We start from the raw sequence: 7,430 nt of genomic DNA, 5'->3' as shown, positions 1-7,430 counted from the left end.
ACCATTCAAGGCCAAGGTCCTTCGCCATAAAAAAAGGAAAGGTTCGACCTTGATCGAACGACGACCGGTTGTTATTTCAGTAAGTTCAAAATAACACCCTTCAAGGACAAGGGTTTTCACCATCAAAAAAGAAAGGTTCGACCTTGATCGAACGACGACGGGCTGTTATTTCGATAAGTTTGATATAACACCCTTCAAGGCCAAGGGCTTTCGCCATCAAAAAGAAAGGTTCGACCTTGATCGAACGACGACGGGCTGTTATTTTGATAATTTCGAAATAACACCCTTCAAGGCCAAGGGCCTTCGCCATCAAAAAAGACTGGTTCGACCTTGATCGAACGACGACGGGCTATTATTTCGATAAGTTCGAAATAACACCCTTCAAGGCCAAGGACCTTCGCCATAAAAAAGGAAAGGTTCGACCTTGATCGAACGACGACGGGTTGTTATTTCAGTAAGTTCAAAATAACACCCTTCAAGGACAAGGGTTTTCGCCATCAAAAAAGAAAGGTTCGACCTTGATCGAACGACGACGGGCTGTTATTTCGATAAGTTTGATATAACACCCTTCAAGGCCAAGGGCTTTCGCCATCAAAAAAGAAAGGTTCGACCTTGATCGAACGACGACAGGCTGTTATTTTGATAATTTCGAAATAACACCCTTCAAGGCCAAGGGCCTTCGCCATAAAAAAAGACTGGTTCGACCTTGATCGAATGACGATGGGCTATTATTTCGATAAGTTCGAAATAACACCCTTCAAGGCCAAGGACCTTCGCCATAAAAAAGGAAAGGTTCGACCTTGATCGAACGACGATGGGTTGTTATTTCAGTAAGTTCAAAATAACACCCTTCAAGGACAAGGGTTTTCGCCATAAAAAAAGAAAGGTTCGACCTTGATCGAACGACGACGGGATGTTATTTCGATAAGTTTGATATAACACCCTTCAAGGCCAAGGGCTTTTGCCATCAAAAAGAAAGGTTCGACCTTGATCGAACGACGACGGGCTGTTATTTTGATAATTTCGAAATAACACCCTTCAAGGCCAAGGTCCTTCGCCATAAAAAAAGACTGGTTCGACCTTGATCGAACGACGATGGGCTATTATTTCGATAAGTTCGAAATAACACCCTTCAAGGCCAAGGGCCTTCGCCATCAAAAAAGACTGGTTCGACCTTGATCGAACGACGATGGGCTATTATTTCGATAAGTTTGATATAACACCCTTCAAGGCCAAGGACCTTCGCCATAAAAAAAGAAAAGGTTCGACCTTGATCGAACGACGACGGGTTGTTATTTCAGTAAGTTCAAAATAACACCCTTCAAGGACAAGGGTTTTCGCCATCAAAAAAGAAAGGTTCGACCTTGATCGAACGACGACGGGCTGTTATTTCGATAAGTTTGATATAACACCCTTCAAGGCCAAGGGCTTTCGCCATCAAAAAAGAATGGTTCGACCTTGATCGAACGACGACGGGCTGTTATTTCGATAAGTTTGATATAACACCCTTCAAGGCCAAGGGCTTTCGCCATCAAAAAAGAAAGGTTCGACCTTGATCGAACGACGACGGGCTGTTATTTTGATAATTTCGAAATAACACCCTTGAAGGCCAAGGGCCTTCGCCATAAAAAAAGACTGGTTCGACCTTGATCGAATGACGATGGGCTATTATTTCGATAAGTTCGAAATAACACCCTTCAAGGCCAAGGGCATTCGCCATCAAAAAAGACTGGTTCGACCTTGATCGAACGACGATGGGCTATTATTTCGATAAGTTCGAAATAACACCATTCAAGGCCAAGGACCTTCGCCATAAAAAAAGGAAAGGTTCGACCTTGATCGAACGACGACCGGTTGTTATTTCAGTAAGTTCAAAATAACACCCTTCAAGGACAAGGGTTTTCACCATCAAAAAAGAAAGGTTCGACCTTGATCGAACGACGACGGGCTGTTATTTCGATAAGTTTGATATAACACCCTTCAAGGCCAAGGGCTTTCGCCATCAAAAAAGAAAGGTTCGACCTTGATCGAACGACGACGGGCTGTTATTTTGATAATTTCGAAATAACACCCTTCAAGGCCAAGGGCCTTCGCCATCAAAAAAGACTGGTTCGACCTTGATCGAACGACGACGGGCTATTATTTCGATAAGTTCGAAATAACACCCTTCAAGGCCAAGGACCTTCGCCATAAAAAAGGAAAGGTTCGACCTTGATCGAACGACGACGGGTTGTTATTTCAGTAAGTTCAAAATAACACCCTTCAAGGACAAGGGTTTTCGCCATCAAAAAAGAAAGGTTCGACCTTGATCGAACGACGACGGGCTGTTATTTCGATAAGTTTGATATAACACCCTTCAAGGCCAAGGGCTTTCGCCATCAAAAAAGAAAGGTTCGACCTTGATCGAACGACGACAGGCTGTTATTTTGATAATTTCGAAATAACACCCTTCAAGGCCAAGGGCCTTCGCCATAAAAAAAGACTGGTTCGACCTTGATCGAATGACGATGGGCTATTATTTCGATAAGTTCGAAATAACACCCTTCAAGGCCAAGGACCTTCGCCATAAAAAAGGAAAGGTTCGACCTTGATCGAACGACGATGGGTTGTTATTTCAGTAAGTTCAAAATAACACCCTTCAAGGACAAGGGTTTTCGCCATCAAAAAAGAAAGGTTCGACCTTGATCGAACGACGACGGGATGTTATTTCGATAAGTTTGATATAACACCCTTCAAGGCCAAGGGCTTTTGCCATCAAAAAGAAAGGTTCGACCTTGATCGAACGACGACGGGCTGTTATTTTGATAATTTCGAAATAACACCCTTCAAGGCCAAGGTCCTTCGCCATAAAAAAAGACTGGTTCGACCTTGATCGAACGACGATGGGCTATTATTTCGATAAGTTCGAAATAACACCCTTCAAGGCCAAGGGCCTTCGCCATCAAAAAAGACTGGTTCGACCTTGATCGAACGACGATGGGCTATTATTTCGATAAGTTTGATATAACACCCTTCAAGGCCAAGGACCTTCGCCATAAAAAAAGAAAAGGTTCGACCTTGATCGAACGACGACGGGTTGTTATTTCAGTAAGTTCAAAATAACACCCTTCAAGGACAAGGGTTTTCGCCATCAAAAAAGAAAGGTTCGACCTTGATCGAACGACGACGGGCTGTTATTTCGATAAGTTTGATATAACACCCTTCAAGGCCAAGGGCTTTCGCCATCAAAAAAGAAAGGTTCGACCTTGATCGAACGACGATGGGCTGTTATTTTGATAATTTCGAAATAACACCCTTCAAGGCCAAGGGCCTTCGCCATCAAAAAAGACTGGTTCGACCTTGATCGAACGACGACGGGCTATTTTTTTGATAAGTTCGAAATAACACCCTTCAAGGCCAAGGGCCTTCGCCATCAAAAAACAAAGGTTCGACCTCGATCGAATGACGACGGGCTATTTTTCGATAAGTTTGAAATAACACCATTCAAGGCCAAGGGCCTTCGCTATCAAAAAAGAAAGGTTCGACCTCGATCGAACGACGACGGGCTGTTATTTCAATAATTTCGAAATAACACCCTTCAAGGCCAAGGGCTTTCGCCATCAAAAAAGAAAGGTTCGACCTTGATCGAACGATGACGGGCTGTTATTTTGATAATTTCGAAATAACACCCTTCAAGGCCAAGGGCCTTCGCCATCAAAAAAGACTGGTTCGACCTTGATCGAACGACGATGGGCTATTATTTCGATAAGTTCGAAATAACACCCTTCAAGGTCAAGGGCCTTCGCCATCAAAAAAGACTGGTTCGACCTTGATCGAACGACGATGGGCTATTATTTCGATAAGTTCGAAATAACACCCTTCAAGGCCAAGGACCTTCGCCATAAAAAAGGAAAGGTTCGACCTTGATCGAACGACGACGGGTTGTTATTTCAGTAAGTTCAAAATAACACCCTTCAAGGACAAGGGTTTTCGCCATCAAAAAAGAAAGGTTCGACCTTGATCGAAACGACGACGGGCTGTTATTTCGATAAGTTTGATATAACACCCTTCAAGGCCAAGGGCTTTCGCCATCAAAAAAGAAAGGTTCGACCTTGATCGAACGATGACGGGCTGTTATTTTGATAATTTCGAAATAACACCCTTCAAGGCCAAGGGCCTTCGCCATCAAAAAAGACTTGTTCGACCTTGATCGAACGACGATGGGCTATTATTTCGATAAGTTCGAAATAACACCCTTCAAGGCCAAGGGCATTCGCCATCAAAAAAGACTGGTTCGACCTTGATCGAACGACGATAGGCTATTATTTCGATAAGTTCGAAATAACACCCTTCAAGGCAAAGGACCTTCGCCATAAAAAAAGGAAAGGTTCGACCTTGATCGAACGACGACGGGTTGTTATTTCAGTAAGTTCAAAATAACACCCTTCAAGGACAAGGGTTTTCACCATCAAAAAAGAAAGGTTCGACCTTGATCGAACGACGACGGGCTGTTATTTCGATAAGTTTGATATAACACCCTTCAAGGCCAAGGGCTTTCGCCATCAAAAAGAAAGGTTCGACCTTGATCGAACGACGACGGGCTGTTATTTTGATAATTTCGAAATAACACCCTTCAAGGCCAAGGGCCTTCGCCATCAAAAAAGACTGGTTCGACCTTGATCGAACGACGACGGGCTATTATTTCGATAAGTTCGAAATAACACCCTTCAAGGCCAAGGGCCTTCGCCATCAAAAAAGACTGGTTCGACCTTGATCGAACGACGATGGGCTGTTATTTTGTTAATTTCGAAATAACACCCTTCAAGGCCAAGGACCTTCGCCATAAAAAAAGGAAAGGTTCGACCTTGATCGAACGACGACGGGTTGTTATTTCAGTAAGTTCAAAATAACACCCTTCAAGGACAAGGGTTTTCGCCATCAAAAAAGAAAGGTTCGACCTTGATCGAACGACGACGGGCTGTTATTTCGATAAGTTTGATATAACACCCTTCAAGGCCAAGGGCTTTCGCCATCAAAAAAGAAAGGTTCGACCTTGATCGAACAACGACGGGCTGTCATTTGGATAAGTTCGAAATAACACCCTACAAGGCAAGGACCTTCGCCATAAAAAAAGGAAAGGTTCGACCTTGATCGAACGACGACGGGTTGTTATTTCAATAATTTCAAAATAACACCCTTCAAGGACGAGGTTCTTCGCTATCAAAAAAGAAAGGTTCAACCTCGATCGAACGACGACGGGCTGTTATTTCAATAATTTCAAAATAACACCCTTCAAAGCCAAGGGCCTTTGCCATCAAAAAAGACAGGTTCGAGCTTGATCGAACGACGACGGGCTGTTATTTCGATAATTTTGAAATAACACCCTACAAGGCCAAGGGCCTTCGCCATTAAAAAATAAAGGTTCGACCTTGATAGAACGACGATGGGCTGTTGTTTCGATATGTTCGAAAAAACACCCTTCAAGGGCAAGGGCCTTCGCCATCAAAAAAGAAAGGTTCGACCTTGATCGAACGACGATGGGTTGTTATTTCGATAATTTTGAAATAACACCCTTCATGGCCAAGGGCCTTCACCATAAAAAAAGAAAGGTTCGACCTTGATCGAACAACGACGGGCTTTTATTTCGATAAGTTCGAAACAAAACCCTTCAAGGCCAAGGACCTTCGCCATCAAAAAAGCAAGGTTCGACCTTGATCGAACGACGACGGGCTGTTATTTCGATAAATTCGAAATAACACCCTTCAAGGCCAAGGGCCTTCCCCATCTAAAAGGAAAAGTTCGACCTCGATCGAACAACGACGGGCTGTTTGATAAGTTCGAAATAACACCCTTCAAGGCCAAGGGCCTTCTCCATCAAAAAAGAAAGGTTCGACCTTTATCGAACGACGACGGGCTATTTTTTTGATAAGTTCGAAATAACACCCTTCAAGGCCAAGGGCCTTCGCCATCAAAAAAGAAAGGTTCGACCTCGATCGAATGACGACGGGCTATTTTTCGATAAGTTCGAAATAACACCATTCAAGGCCAAGGGCCTTCGCTATCAAAAAAGAAAGGTTCGACCTCCGTCGAACGACGACGGGCTGTTATTTCAATAATTTCGAAATAACACCCTTGGCCCTGAAGGGTGTTATTTCAAAATTATCAAAATAACAGCCCGTCGTCGTTCGATCAAGGTCGAACCTTTCTTTTTTGATGACGAAGGCCCTTGCCCTTGAAGGGTGTTTTTTCGAACTTATCGAAACAACAGCATGTCGTCGTTCTATCGAGGTCGAACCTTTCTTTTTTGATAGCGAAGGCCCTTGGCCTTGAATGGTGTTATTTCGAACTTATCGAAAAATAGCCCGTCGTCATTCGATCGAGGTCGAACCTTTCTTTTTTGATGGCGAAGGCCCTTGGCCTTGAAGGGTGTTATTTCGAACTTATCAAAAAAATAGCCCGTCGTCGTTCGATCAAGGTCGAACCTTTCTTTTTTGATGGAGAAGGCCCTTGGCCTTGAAGGGTGTTATTTCGAACATATCAAACAGCCTGTCGTCGTTCGATCGAGGTCGAACTTTTCCTTTTAGATGGGGAAGGCCCTTGGCCTTGAAGGGTGTTATTTCGAATTTATCGAAATAACAGCCCGTCGTCGTTCGATCGAGGTCGAACCTTGCTTTTTTGATGGCGAAGGTCCTTGGACTTGAAGGGTTTTGTTTCGAACTTATCGAAATAAAATCCCGTCGTCGTTCGATCAAGGTCGAACCTTTCTTTTTTGATGGAGAAGGCCCTTGGCCTTGAAGGGTGTTATTTCGAACTTATCAAAATAACAGCCCGTCGTCATTCGATCGAGGTCGAACTTTTCCTTTTAGATGGGGAAGGCCCTTGCCCTTGAAGGGTGTTTTTTCGAACTTATCAAAAAAACAGCCCGTCGTGTCGAACCTTTCTTTTTTGATGGCGAAGGCCCTTGCCCTTGAAGGGTGTTTTTTCGAACTTATCGAAACAACAACATGTCGTCGTTCTATCGAGGTCGAACCTTTATTTTTTAATGGCGAAGGCCCTTGGCGTTGAAGGGTGTTATTTCGAAATTATTGAAATAACAGCCCGTCGTCGTTCGATCAAGGTCGAACCTTTCTTTTTTGATAGCGAAGGCCCTTGGCCTTGAATGGTGTTATTTCGAACTTATCGAAAAATAGCCCGTAGTTATTCGATCGAGGTCGAACCTTTCTTTTTTGATGGCGAAGGCGCTTGGCCTTGAAGGGTGTTATTTCGAACTTATCAAAAAAATAGCCCGTCGTCGTTCGATCAAGGTCGAACCTTTCTTTTTTGATGGAGAAGGCCCTTGGCCTTGAAGGGTGTTATTTCGAACTTATCAAACAGCCCGTCGTCGTTCGATCGAGGTCGAACTTTTCCTTTTAGATGGGGAAGGCCCTTGCCCTTGAAGGGTGTTTTTTCGA

This window comes from Nicotiana sylvestris, chromosome 3, assembly GCF_000393655.2.
Source record: "Nicotiana sylvestris chromosome 3, ASM39365v2, whole genome shotgun sequence".
NCBI lineage: Eukaryota > Viridiplantae > Streptophyta > Magnoliopsida > Solanales > Solanaceae > Nicotiana > Nicotiana sylvestris.
This window is presented reverse-complemented; position numbering follows the sequence as displayed.